Source organism: Ochlerotatus camptorhynchus, unplaced genomic scaffold (genome assembly GCF_037179485.1).
Source record: "Ochlerotatus camptorhynchus isolate MF236.1 unplaced genomic scaffold, CSIRO-AGI_Acam_v1.1 ptg000316l, whole genome shotgun sequence".
NCBI classification, from domain to species: domain Eukaryota; kingdom Metazoa; phylum Arthropoda; class Insecta; order Diptera; family Culicidae; genus Ochlerotatus; species Ochlerotatus camptorhynchus.
Genome location: NW_027040804.1, coordinates 3,417,259 through 3,431,795, shown reverse-complemented (window position 1 = coordinate 3,431,795; position 14,537 = coordinate 3,417,259). Strand labels below are relative to the sequence as shown.

The 14,537-nt window shown below is 40.3% G+C and overlaps 1 protein-coding gene across 2 annotated transcripts in view; it reads left to right on the top strand.

The window, feature by feature from the left end:
• The first annotated feature begins 5,930 nt into the window (after positions 1-5,930).
• toc (toucan) overlaps positions 5,931-14,537 on the top strand; it is a 494,668-nt gene continuing 486,061 nt past the window's right edge. For both annotated transcript variants that reach the window (XM_065229539.1, XM_065229538.1), the window contains exon 1: positions 5,931-6,288. The gene's annotated coding sequence lies outside the window, so the exon portion shown is untranslated. The remainder of the gene's footprint in view (positions 6,289-14,537) is intronic.

Genomic DNA, 14,537 nt, shown 5'->3' with positions numbered 1-14,537 from the left:
AGAACCCAATTGCGGAAAATTTTGAAAAGTTTCCAAATTTTCAAGATATAAGAGCTTCAGAGATGTTTTTCTTTCATCTGTTTAGAAAAATGCTGAAATATTTTGATAACTTTACAAAATTTCAGGGATTCTCAAGGGAGTTAAGGTATTCTAGCATAGTTCTATTAAATTCAGGGCAGTACCAAGAGCTTCAGGATAATTGGATGAATTTTAGAGAATTTCTACAGCGAAGATTAGAAGATCCAATGATCATTAGGAAAATTGAGAGAACTTAAATCAAGTCCAGAGAAGTTCAGAACTTTAATCAAGTCCAAAGATGTTAAGGGAAGTTGCGTGAGCAGCAAGGTAGTTTTAAAAACTTCGAAAGAACTTCAAGGTAGTACTTTTAAATCCAGGAAAATTGTGGGAGATTGGAGAAGTTTGGATTTTTTTTTTAGGAAATTATTGCAACACATTTAATTTGCTCTCAAATTTCACGTAAAGATTGTACTCGGAAAAAATGCAACACTTTCTTTTGTCTATGGCTTTTTATTGCATGGGTAAAAATTTATGAAATTTTTAGTAAAACTAGTTTAGAGTGTAATGTTTACATGTGCAAAATCTCGTCACAATCTGTCAAGTGGCGGCTTCCAAGCAAGAAGGTGGAACAGTTTGGAATCGACAGTTTGACAGTGTTCCGTGTGGAAAAATCGTTCAAGGAGACCCAGACGACCCAGCGGCGAGCGGGCAGTGGAAGAAAAGTGAAGACGACAGGCCCCGTGAACGCAAGGAAGGTGAGGGATTAATTCTAGCGCTATCCGAACCTCTCGATTCGGGACGTGGCCAAGACGGTCAATTCTTCCGTCTGGTTCGTCCAGCAGACGATGAAGCGGGCCGGGCGTCTTCATGGTAAGGAAGGTGCCTAACCGAACCGATAAAAAGAATACGGTGGCCAAATCCCGCGCCAGGAAGCTGTACCGCGAGTGGTTTGCAGCCGAAATCCATCGTAATGGACGACGAGACGTACATTTAAGCGGACGCCAAGCAGATCCCCGGCCTAGAGTTTTTCGTCGGCAAGTCCCGCCTGGATGTTCCGGGGAAGTTCCGGAAGAAGGTCGACAAATTTGCCAAGAAGTACTTAGTGTGGCAGGCGATATGTGGGTGCGGCAAATTCAGCAAGCCGTAAATATCGACCGGCACCATCAACGGCCAAATATATAAAGAAGAATGCCTCCAGAAGCGCATGCTGTGCTTCCTCCGGTCCCACGAAGCTGACACTCTGTTTTGGTGATGGAGTGCTACGAAGCCAACGATGTTGTTTTTGTATCGAAGGAGGCAAATCCGTCAAACTCGCCAGAACTTCGACCAATAGAAAAATTCTGGACGATTATGAAGGGCAAGCTCCGGAAAACAGGGAAGGTCTTCAAAAACGCAAGGAATTGAAGAAAGAGTGGATGAAAGTGTGTAAGAAAGATAGCGTAAATGTTGCACAGGATTTGATGGGTAGCGTTAATTGCATTTTTTTCGAGTACAGTCTTTATTTATTAGGTAAAAAACAAATGTGTAGGGTGGTTCTACACTCAAAATAATCTTCTCGTCAATGCTACGTGAAAACATACGTAGATTTTTTCCATCGTACTTTTCACGTAAGAGCTACGTGATTCTCATGTAGATGCACTCATTTCGTCAAGCTTCAACGTCACATGAGTATCATGTATAATTTAAGTGATTTGGCATATGAATGTCATGGTGGTTTTCAGTACCATTGTTATTGACGATACTTATATACTTTTTATTATTTATTATTATAATGAATTTTCACAATATATAAATATAATGCCCTTTTATTCCATTAAACAAAAAGCCACAATGAAATCCGATGAAACTCTAATAATACCAATCAGGTGCAGGGTGATAACATAGAGGTTGGTGATAATCCAAGTTATTTTTCCGCGGGAACTGCTGGATTGCTTGCCACCTATCTATAAAAAATAATAAAATAATAAAGTGAGTTTTGACAATTGGAAAAAATAACCCGTATCTTATACTTACATCTTGCAATTAATTTACAAAATAACGAAAACATCCCTGTTTCTAGCCGCCATGTTGTGCACCATGCTGAGTGTCGCACTCTCTTATTTTCAGAAGTGGAAACCATGTAAGCTTTACGTGAAACGCACTTAGAAATTGTCTATGTGGAAATCACGTAAATTTCATTGGAAGCGTTAGAGTATTCAACTGAAATTTTCTTTAATATTCAAGTGGTGTCACATATATGCTACGTGAGTCACGTAAGGCTGATAGAATAGGGAAACGAGATACCTTATGTGATTTTTCACGTAACTTTGACGTGTCGATTATTTTGAGTGTATACATGTACTTAGTTCAGTATACATATATTGGATCCATTTTTGGGGATGTTTGGTAAAATGCCCGACAATTTTGCTTCACGCCATCCATAAGAGCTTGTAGAGTCGTATCCGGTACCTTTTTCTCATTTTTTATCCATTTCCTCCGCATGTCATTTGCATTCTTACTTTCTCCCTGGCTTTTCTGAGTTCCTGCTTCATCATGGCCCAAAAGGTTTCGATTGGGCGTAGTTCTGGACAGTTCGGTGAATTCATGTGCTTGGGGACAAAATGCACCGAATAAGCCTCATACTCTTCCAGCATGCTTTTTAAATAGTGAATGAAGCTAAGTCCGGTCAAAACAATGATTTTTCACTGTGCTGTCTCAAAAATTGCAGCAGATGTTTTTGGAGGTATTCATTCTTGTAAGTTTCACCATTGATGGTGCCCTTTGTGAAGAATATTTGACTTCTTTTTCCACAGGTGCAGATAGCCTGCCAAATAAGGTATTTTGATGCAAATTTCGACATCTTATTTTTCTTGGAACTTACCTTTTCCGGTGTAAAACTCCTGTCCTGGTAAAGGGTGATACGGTCAAAATTTGGTCAAGGGAAAACGCGTGTAAATCGGTGAAATCGTTTATTTAAAAAATCAAATTAAATTTCTTTTTCAAGTTCAATAAGTATAAAATTCAGGAAAAATATTCAGTTAGGCTTCCGCTTTTCCAAATCCGAATTGCCGGGCCTTACGCTTGACCCCTGCCATCAGATTTTGTACAGCCACCTTGTCCACCTTCTTCGCCGCAGAAAGCCAGTTTGCCTTGAACTGCTGCTCGCCCTTAGCAGTTTTTTGGTCTTCTTTAGGTTCCGCTTGACAATAGCCCAGTATTTCTCAATTGGGCGGAGCTCTGGCGTGTTGGGTGGGTTCTTGTCCTTGGGAACCACCTGCACGTTGTTGGCGGCGTACCACTCCATGGCCTGTTTACCGTAATGGCAAGATGCCAAATCCGGCCAAAACAGTACGGAACAACCGTGTTTCTTCAGGAAAGGCAGCAGACGTTTATTCAAACACTCTTTCACGTAAATTTCTTGGTTGACAGTGCCGGAAGCTATGAAAATGCTGCTTTTCAAGCCACAGGTACAGATGGCTTGCCAAACCAGATATTTCTTTGCGAACTTTGACAGTTTCATGTGCTTGAAAACATCTGCTACCTTTCCCCTTCCTTTTGCCGTATAAAACTCCTGTCCCGGAAGCTGCTTGTAGTCGGCTTTGACGTAGGTTTCGTCGTCCATTACCACGCAGTCAAACTTCGTCAGCATCGTCGTGTACAGCCTCCGGGATCGCGCTTTGGCCGTCGTATTTTGTTTATCATCGCGATTTGGAGTCACTACCTTCTTGTAAGTCGATAGTCCGGCTCGTTTTTTGGCTCGATGCACGGTTGTAGACGATACACCCAGCTTATTTGCGGCATCTCGGAGAGAGAGGTTAGGGTTTCGCTTGAAACTACCGGCAACTCTCTTTGTCGTCTCAGTGGCTTCCGGTTTTCGATTTCCCCCCGATCCAGACTTCCTGGCTGTTGACAAACGTTCCCCAAACACTTTAATTACATTTGTAACGGTTGATTTGGCAACTTTTAGCGATTTTGCCAACTTTGCGTGCGAGTAGCTCGGATTTTCGCGATGCGCGAGCAAAATTTTGATACGCTGCTCTTCTTGCTTGGACGGCATTTTGACAACTGAAGAGTGAATTCCAAAATCAAAATAGGAACAACATTCTACACACACACACACCTTCAAAATGAGGGGTGTTCAGGTTTTTTAAATGCAAAATTGAAAGAAATACGTCAAGTTGATATTGACCAAATTTTGACCGTATCACCCTTTATTTGTTGGAAGTCAGCTTTGACGTATGTTTCATCATCCATCACACAGCAACTGTATCTTGTCAACATTTCCGTGTAGAGCTTCCTTGAGCGGGTTTTGGTAACAGTTTGCTGGCGTGCATCGCGGTTTGGAAAGTTTTGAACCTTGAATGCATGTAATCCAGCATTTTATTTGTCGCGAATCAGTATTTCAAGCCGCGCATTTCTTTTTAAGAATCGCGGATTTCGTGGATCAAATTTTGAAAATCTTGTAACAGCCCTGGATTTGCTTGGAGACTCACCTCACCCCAAGTGACAATTGTCACTTCACCATCACTTCACTGTCACCCCACATCACACTCCGCGCAGAATAGACATAAATGATTGTCAAATCTGAACTGGAAAACTAAATTTTCAGCGTTCAATAACATCTGACGGCACTGCTCCGTGCAACATCTAATTTCCAAAGCTATGCATCGCAACATGCACGAGCTTTGTCGTGCAACACGCGTTTGCGCATAAATCTACATCTTCCATCGCTTGCCGGTTGCCAACAACATTCTCTCTTTCGACATCGTTCGCTCTCTTTTATGTTGGGCTTCCCACTCTCTCTCTTTCTCTCTCCGTGTCTCTGTTTACTTGGCTGGGTGGTTTTTTGGCAAGCAAAACCATGGGAAAATTTCCTCCCGCAAACGCAGAGGATGCAAACATGCTGCGATGCTATGCTATGAGATGCGAGAGAATAATGGTTTGGGAGAGCGAGAGTTTATCGCTCGGGGCTGGTTGTTGCGATGCGAAATGCACCCACCGGCGATGTATTTGTGGGGAGAGCGAACGGCCAGCGTGTGTGTTGCATGGTGATGCGAATTGCTCCACAGTTTGTTGTCACCGTTGCCGGGAACACGGTCGATCAGACTGACTCAACATTTTGTTAGAAGTGAGTTTATTTTTCCGGGCAAAAGCCGTGGAAAACCGGGAAAAACTTCTCGAATATAAGGAAAATCCATAAAATTTTGTATACTCCTAGACTGAGTGAAACCTCATGTATTCGAGAAGTTTTTATTTTCTGGTAAAGCTCAATTTGGAGTCGGTCTGATCGACCGTGTTGGAGCTGATAGGTGGAGTTTTATGATGATGGAAGAGGGTTTGTTGTTATGCGCAAATAGGTGCGCTGTCGCTCGGAAGCAGAAGCATTGAAGAGAAAGAGCACCCTTCGGTGGCATACATACATCGCCGTCGTCGGGAGAGAAAATAATAATCGCAATTTTATGCTTTGGCGATGTGAACGAACTGGGTGATCCGAATGATGGCAGCAGCAGGTTGGATTCAGCTCACTCGAATTCCGGAGCCGAGAGGGAGAAAGCACCAAACACCAAGCGCAGAGGACGATTCAGTTCGGTGTTGACTTCGGTATCGATCGGTTGGATGGAAAATTGTGCGGACGGTGGATTATCACGGTTTTTTTTTCGGTGATTGTAGACCTATATGTTAGTGATCCCCAGGAGTAGCCCCGCTCCTCCAGTGACACCGTCCCCTAGAGGTAGAAAGAGTTTGTACTTGTGCTTACACGGCAAAAGTGACAAGAGAAGGACGATGGCATACGCCTGTGGTGGTCGTCGTTGGGACAACGGAACCTTTTTAGTGCGTGGATTGGATTTTCCATAGAGGCGACAGAGACTGCGGACAGAGACTGCGGACAGAGACTGCGGACAGAGGGTAAAAGGGGGGCTGCTAGAGCATAGGAAAAGTAGAGGAAAACAGTCGTAATTGGATTTGAAAAGTGAATACTCGCCTTGAGCGTGTGTGAATTCTTGTAACTTCTGATGGGTGCGTATGGTTCGAAAGTGGAAATTCTAGAAAAGTGCTACTGACACGTGTTTTCGGCAAGTTTCCTCGAGCAGAAGTTGTGTAAGGATCGTGTGTTGGGGAAACAAGTGACAATACATTAGTCATCGGCATCGTGGAAAACCAAGCGTCACATTTCGGTGGCATCCGAGTGAATGAAGAAAAAGGATTACCAGTGGATTTAAGCTACAGTACATTTGGATTATCTTCACTGGGTGAACTTTTGTTATGCTCATGAAGGGAAAACCTTAAAAGGTGAGTAAAGGTGGAAGGGAGAATATGAAAGCGAAAACAGAATGGTCCCGACAGCAAGACGGACTGACGGACGGACCTGTGCGTTGTTTATCGATTGTTTTTATTTTCCTTTCCCCGGCATCTGCTCTCTAGCTCCAGTATCTATAGCACGGTGGAGTACCCTTAGAATATCTTCGTACATAGGTACGGTGCTGTTTTTAAAAGCTGACTTCACTGTATCGGAATTTGATACAGTTCGATGGAGCTAGATAGAGCGGCTTGCACTCTATATGTGCGTGTTCTTTAGGTATTGGAGAAAATAACTAGCGTTTGCGTTGGTTTACGTTTGTTTATCTTTCCATAATGGGTTGATGTTATTGGGTAGGTGGATACAGCTACTATAAGTGCGGCTACCACACACGAATTTTTGCGCATTGATTCACTCTTAAGTAAAATTATTCTTGTTGACTTAAGTCTGAATAATATTCTACACCTGTTTCAATTTCACGCTCTAAGTGTATTCCTCTTTAAATTTCCATTCTGTATCCTGCTAAATTCCCATTCTGCATTCATTCCCAGCCGGGGTCGTTGGGATTTTCTGAGGTGAAAAATTTCGCTGGTAAGTAGAAGAAGGGAAGTTATGCCGCGGATACACTTGTATGATAAACTATGAGCACATCCATGGTCACACTTGTATGGTTTTTCGATGTGCTCATAATTTATTATATACATAATGCTCATATTCATAGTGTGCCATTCAAGTGTATCCATAGCATAAGTGCCATTCACAGAGGCTGAGATAGCAATATCACGAACTTAAATGATTTGTGTCTAAAATTTTAACTTAATTCATAAACTGTTCTCAGAAGAATTGTTCACATACATACTGTCCATAATTAAAAATTTATCATGGCCTACTATGTACTTATTGAAAATTCTAGTTTTTTTCTATGAAGAGATAGAATGGTAGTTTCCTCGACAAAATTGTAAAACTACTTAATTAAGCTCAACTCTCCACATCTCGATATTCTATAACTTGATATTTTCTATAACTCGATGGATTCAGTGGTCCCTTCATTTTTCCATATATCGTACTATCTATAAGTCGTTATTTTCATAACTTTGGTCGATGTTCTAGGTAATGTTAATTCGATTCTATAACTCGATATGTTAACGGAAATTCAAAAATAAAATCAAAGGAAATCTTGGAAAAATCATAACTGATGGTCATATTAAGTACCAAGGACGCATCGGCCACACCCGCACATGTCCTTGGTCTCTTTACGGTAATGGTCTGTACGTTTAATCCATGCCAGAACCTATAATGCGACACACAAAAACAGTTTTATTGAGTGCTCAGAGAGCTAGTACCACATCAAGTAGATGCACATTTTTTTGACGTAGGACTATACCCAAGTAACCAACAAGCCCGCTAATTCGCCTTTTTGCAATATAAGGCTGATACACGGCTAACATAGAGCATGCTAAATAAGCTTTATATTGGCCACATATTGGCCTTATATTGCAAAAAGGCGAATTAGCGAGCTTGTTGGTTACTTGGGTATGGGGGTACACTTTGTGAAAACTGAAAATGGAACATGCAACAAAATTATGATAGATTTTGAACATTGATAACTCAGCTGCCCCTGGACTCATTTTCAATAATTTTAACACCAATCGATCAGAAATATTTCTATGCATCGACAGCAATGCTTTCGACTGATGATTTTCAACAAGAACCTATTAAAAAGGGGTAAGCATTATCCAATGTACAAATAAAAAATGATAATTTTATCATTTTTTTTTTTTTTCATGAAATAAACGTTCTTCGCAAACCCAGTCGTCATAATCGAGTACCACTTGGTTGCAAATCATTCTGCTTTAACCTGTATAAAAGAGCGCTGCTGTCTAGCCATGGATGTCATTATGAATAGGTCATTAGACCGAATATTGAATGATAGTATTAAGAAACTGATTATATCTAGGAAAAAATGTTGGAGATCTCGGAGTGAGAAAATTGAAATGTTTGTCCCCAATGGATGTAATATCGGCCTAAATACCCCTAATTTGGGCCCATAAAAATTTTAGCAATCGACTAAACTTTCAATAGCGACCAAAAATATCCATTCGTACCGTCTCAATAACGTTCAACTACCGTATGCGTGATAATGTTTGCACCATTGAGCAATGTCAAAATTAAAAAAAATCTCAAAAATTTCGTTTTAGTTTTTTTTTTTATTTATTCAAAGGGGGGATCTTTCTCAGAGTCTTAAACTATGTTAATCATCGATCGAGGTTCCACTTGCTGCAATTACTGCCTCCACACGCTTCCGGAATGCACGGCAGGTTCTAATAATGTAGTCTGGATCCATTTCTCTCCAGGTACGGGTCAATGTTTGTCTGAGGCTTGCTGTACTCGGGTGGCGTTTAGAACAGGCCTTGGCCTTTATGACGCGCCATATTGAGTAATCCAGCGGATTAAGATCGGGGCTGGATGGCGGCCACATATTCTTCGCCCAGAATGGAAGATTTTCCTGCAACCACTTCTGAGTGCGGTTCTAGGTGTGGCACGAAGCCCCATCTTGTTGAAATACAATATTTGGCTTCGGACCGTACTGTTCTTTGATCCACGGAAGAACATACTTACTTAAATCCCGATGTAGACCTCCGTGTTGACCTTGTCGCCTTCTGGAATGAACACCGGGTCCATTTGTTTGCCATCGGAAGCCACCAATCCAAACACCATAACGCTAGCAGGATGCTTGGGCAGATACACGTTCTTGTGCTCGTCGGCCACGTCTTTTACTGGAAGAGAACTAATATACCGGTCGGTTCTGGAATTTGATACGGGATCGACGGTAAACATTGCTCTCGTCGGTGAACAGGATTACCGGATTTTTTCGCTTAAGGAAGTTCAAGATTTTCTTGCATCGTTCGACGCGTAGCTCCTGGATGCGGTTGGTAATCATGTGAGTTTTTTCCGTGCCCTCGACTTCGCCCCACAATCTTCCTTTACAATCTTAAGTCACTGATCCCGTGTTCCTTTGGCATTTTCCTTATTGAACGCACTGGATTCACCCAAATCTTCCTTTTGATAGCAGCGATAATCCTCGGAACCCGAGCTGACCTCGGACGACCTCTGGTCACCTTCGCGGATAGTTGTCCTTTCTTTTCCCGGTCTAAAACCCTTTTGACGGTCCACCGCGACACTCCTACGGCGATTGAAATGTCTTTTTGCGACATTTGCGCTTGGGACAAATCACGAATACGCTGCCACTTCGTCATGGTGCAGCTGTCAAACTAAGTAAATCATTTTCTTCTATACACAGCCTACTACGGTATGAGCTATAGGTTACGTGCATGCTAAGAAAACCAAGACATTGTATGCACAGGTGAAACGGGAACCTTATTTGTACGATGGTGCAAACATTATCACGCATACGGTAGATAAAATTGATAAATAGCAGATTTTTAGCGGTGGGCCCAATCCTAGATTCATAGGCCAACATTAAAGCCATTTCCCCTATGTACTAACAGAAATCTTCAAAAATTAGATTGAGAAAATTAAATTAAGATTCTGAGGCTTTGACAGCTGTAAGCAACATTAGACTAAGATCTTTTCCCTCAGATTTGTGATTTAGAAAGGAAAGCATTGGAAAACTTTTCAACAATCTGGGGCTGAGAGCATTGCTCAAAATGTGGAATTTTTTGAATTTTTTTTTTCAAGATCCCAGCCTAAACATAAAATCATTATTATGGTCCTGGAAAATTTTCAAAGCTCTTCAACTTGGAAGAGTTTTTCAGAGATCCTACAATTTAATTAATTCTGAGGAGAATACCGACGAAATTTTTAGAATAATTGAAAATGAATTTAAGTTTTAATTCCAAAGGAAGTCCTCCTGCTATTAAAATTAATTCTGTTAAAAGTCCGACGGAAGTTCAGACCAGGATTCCAAGATGATTCTGGGAAAATGTCCTAAGGAAGTCTGAATTCAATTCAAAGGTAATTCTTAGAATAATTCATTTGGAGTTGTGAGGAGAATTTCAACGAGGATTCCTATGTGCGAAGAGTTTTATGGTGATCGTAAGGAAAGTAAATTTTAAGGGTTATTCTAAAAAAAATGCAAGTAAATTTTTTGGATAATTTCAAGAGAGGGTTGACAAGAATCCAAAGACTATTATTGACAACATTTGAAGCGAAAATGAAAAAAATAACAAAGGAATCGAATTGTGAGGATAATTGCAAAAAATTAAGATATTTAAAAAAGGATCGTTTCAAGTAATAACTCCACAGAATTCGGAGGATTCCTGAGAAGAGTTTTGGTTAAAATTTTTAGGCTGAATTTTTAGGATATTTTCAATGGAATGTTTTTTTTTAATAATTACTTTAAATAATCAAATAATTACTCTAATGTTGGCCTATGGATCTAAGATTGGGCCCATCGTTAAAAATCTGCTATTTACAACGGGTATTCAACTCTGCACATCTTAACGCGTGCCAAGAGATTAAGTTGTGCCGAAAGCTGTGCCGAACGTATCGAAGTGTGCTAATTATTATGTCATGGGATATGAGTTTGGCAACCCTGAAAGTAATAATGACTTTTGAGATTTTGTTTACATTTTCAATTTTTCTGATCGTTCTTGACAAGCATTCAAGCATTATTTAATTTATTGTTTATTATATAGCAACAACACTGTGAATGTAGTTCAACTCTTGAAGATCCTGCTTTGATTTGTCGTTGTACGCTTCGAGATCGGATACCCACGACAGGATATCCTATAATTCGGACTGATAACATGATGTGGTTTGCGTTTCCTAGCGGATTAATCATCAAAGGCAACGGGCGGGTGGGCACAGGCGAAACCGTTGGTCGGTTTGACCAGCTTCTAGTCGGTGTAGTCGGTATGTACGAGCACTTTACGATGATAGGAGATCAGACTTCGTCAAAATTTTCTCCACAAGTGGAACAATTTTTATTGAGTTCACAGAATTTTCGTCCCTACAGGGATTTGTACGTGGATAAATTGAAGTTGAATGTCTACCGAATTGTTTTTTGTTTTTCATGGACATGAGACCCAACCCGTCTGCACCATAGGAGAACTCAACGATTTCACCGAACGCATTTCGAACCGTACCAGGCATTTTACCAACCATCGCTTGGGATAACCCAATTCTGCCGTATTGACTGCCGTATCGATAAAACTCGGTAGGTGTGAGGCCTGAATTGAAGCTGTTCTGAATTAGACCCGCTAGGATTTTCGCTGTGAATCGGATGAGTTGATCTGAGTTTTGCTAGTTGTGAAGTGATCATGGTTGAGAGAATGCTTACAGTATGTTTCTAACTGTTGCAAGGAACGATCCTTGAACCCGTTGGGCATTCGTTTTCCTTTTTTAAATACCTGGTTAAATCGCAACACCAACATTTCTAATTTTCGAGGTAAGCAACAATTGGCGAAACGTCAACACTCAACAGTGATGCCGTTTTGTATTATATTGTTTGTGTCCTACTTGTCAGTGTGTGTCTTAAAGTGCCGAATCAGTGTGGCATACTGTGTTTTGGCACAGTGTGCAGAGTTGATTTCCCCTGAGCTATTTATTAATTTTATCTAGATGAACGCGTCATTGGGACGGTACTAATGGCTATTTTTTGTCGCTATTGAAAATTCAGTCGGTTGCACAATTTATGTATGGGCCCAAATTAGGGCATTTAGGCCGAGATCATCATTTCCCTCAACCCAAGGTTGCAAAGACTCATTTCAGATAAAACAATGTTTTTCTAAATTATGAAATAATTAGATGCCATGATCAAATTTTGTATTGGTAGGATACAAGAAGAGGTTGCAAAGAATGTGTTTGACATATTAAACCTGTTTATTTCACTTCATGATAGTCACAATCAGCGATTTTTCACAAACTCACTCACTCACTCACTCACTCACTCAGCGATCAGCAAATCGCTGATTGTGACTCATAGAAAGCAAAATTTACAGGTTTTATGTTTCCAACGCATACTTTGTAACCTCTTCTTGTAAGTTATAGGTAAAACATGCCATCATACCATCTTTTGGTTTTATTATTCCGAAAAACATTATTTTAGCTGAAATGAGTCTTTGCAACCTTGCCTCAACCTACTGAAAATAACATTTGCATCGACCTAATTAGAGATAAAAAATTATGGCCTTCAGAACTGCTCCCGATAGATCATTTTGGCCTCAAATATCCTACACATTTAGAAATTACTATCGACTACGGTATTTTTTTACCGTTATTTTAAAAGCTGTTTCACTAAATTTTAATTTCAAAACACTGTCAGCCTTGTTTAAATAATTGATTCTTACCATTGTGGTGAAGCCGCAGTATAATGCCTGATTTTTACCGAACAGTTTAGTTGTTGAAATTTTGATAAAAATTACCCAAGTCGGCAATAATTTCTAAGTGTGTAGTCAGTAAAGGCACGGTATTACCAACAATCAATACGAAATTAACGATTTTAAATTGGCTCACTACTTGACTAGCCTATTGGTCCCAAGCAAACGATTAACGTACCCCATTCTAGTCGAAATTCTAGTACTACGCAATGTTTGTTTTGCTACGCTATGAAAGTTTGACAGATAAAATGAGGGGTTATTGGTTTTCCTATGTTTCGAGGGTTGCATCGATTAGCTTGGGACCGAAGAGAGTACCAGAGCTGAGCCAAAAAGTTGAGCACGTTATTTCGGGACCTTCTAGTCTTAGAGTTACCTCTATGGTATTACCAAGCTGGAGGATTTCCGGTCCGGTCTAGAACATTTTTCGGGTTGGAAATGTTCTCGACTTCCCTGGGTATAGAGTATCATTGTGCTTGCCACACAATATACAAATTCATGCATGGCTTGGCATAGAAAGACTTCAATTAATAACTGTGGAACTGCTTCAAAGAACACTAAGTTGAGAGCAGGCTAAAGCTCGTTTAGGAGCGTCAAAGCCAAGTAGAGAGAGGAGAGAATCTAGACCCTTTATAGGGAATACCTAGGGTTTTGAATTTACTAAGCATAACCCACACTTAACCTCTCCTTTTCGGACGGATATGAACTAAAAAATGGAGTTATTCTACTACAAATGACTTCAAAATTTATTTACCTTTCTATACGTACCGTTGGATTTAATTGAAGAGTTACAAATTATTGAGATATTGTAAGAAATTTAGCACTCCTTCTTGATTGCAAATTCGTTCTACGAGTTTCAATTCCGTTCTAACGCAATGAAACGCCATTGGGTTTTCTAGGTTTTCCTTCGTTCTACGAATGAAGACAGAAAAAATGGATATACTAGGAGTGCTTCTTTTGTTTTGAGAACAATGAGTTTAAATATTCATACAACGCATTAGTATAGGTTTTGTGTTGCAGCTTATGAGCTAACGCATAGAAACAAACGTATTATTGATTTATGTACGGTGAAATCATGGATATTATTGATGATTTCTGCTCGATAGAACGTAAATGGGCTATTACGACGAAGTAGCGCTCTGCCATAGAGGTAACTCTAAGACTAGAAGGTCCTGAAGAAACGTGCTCAACTTTTTGGCTCAGCTCTGGTACTCTCTTCGGTTCCAAGCTAATCGATGCACTCCTCGAAACCAGTGATGGCATAATCATTAGCAATATTGATATTTTTCTGCTCTCATACGCTCTCAATATCACGCGTGATATTGGAGCAAAATATCATGCTTGATATTGATCTTACAAGCTTCTTTGATATTGCGAGACTATTCACAACCAGTCTTGTAAGCGGTCACGGTAGTCGACACATTTTCTCTGATAATTGACTGCCTTTGCCTCCGACACTTGCAAAACAAGCTATCATAGTACAGTACCAAACTAAAATGTCATATGACAGGCTCTGTCGTACGACACTGTTGCCGAAGACCGTCACGAATGTATGTATTTTAGTTTTTCTCATAATAAGAGCTGCTGATGGTGTGCTTGTGTGAATTCTGAAAATAGCAAGCAATGATGTCCTAGTTATAATATTTCTGATCAGAAATGATTTGATTTACACCAAATTGAGGAATTACAACGAAATCACACTTGTCATATGATAGCTATTTTGATAATTTTCTTTTAGCTCGAATGTTATTCTACCGCTCGTGTTGTGTGAGAGAGACGACGGTAGAGCATGAGTGTTCGAATACAAACAGACTGTCGTGCACGACAACGAAGCGAGTGTAGTAAAAAACGTCAACTGTTTCAACCCCTGTTCACAACGTGTAAAGTTGAAGCTGAGAGTTGAA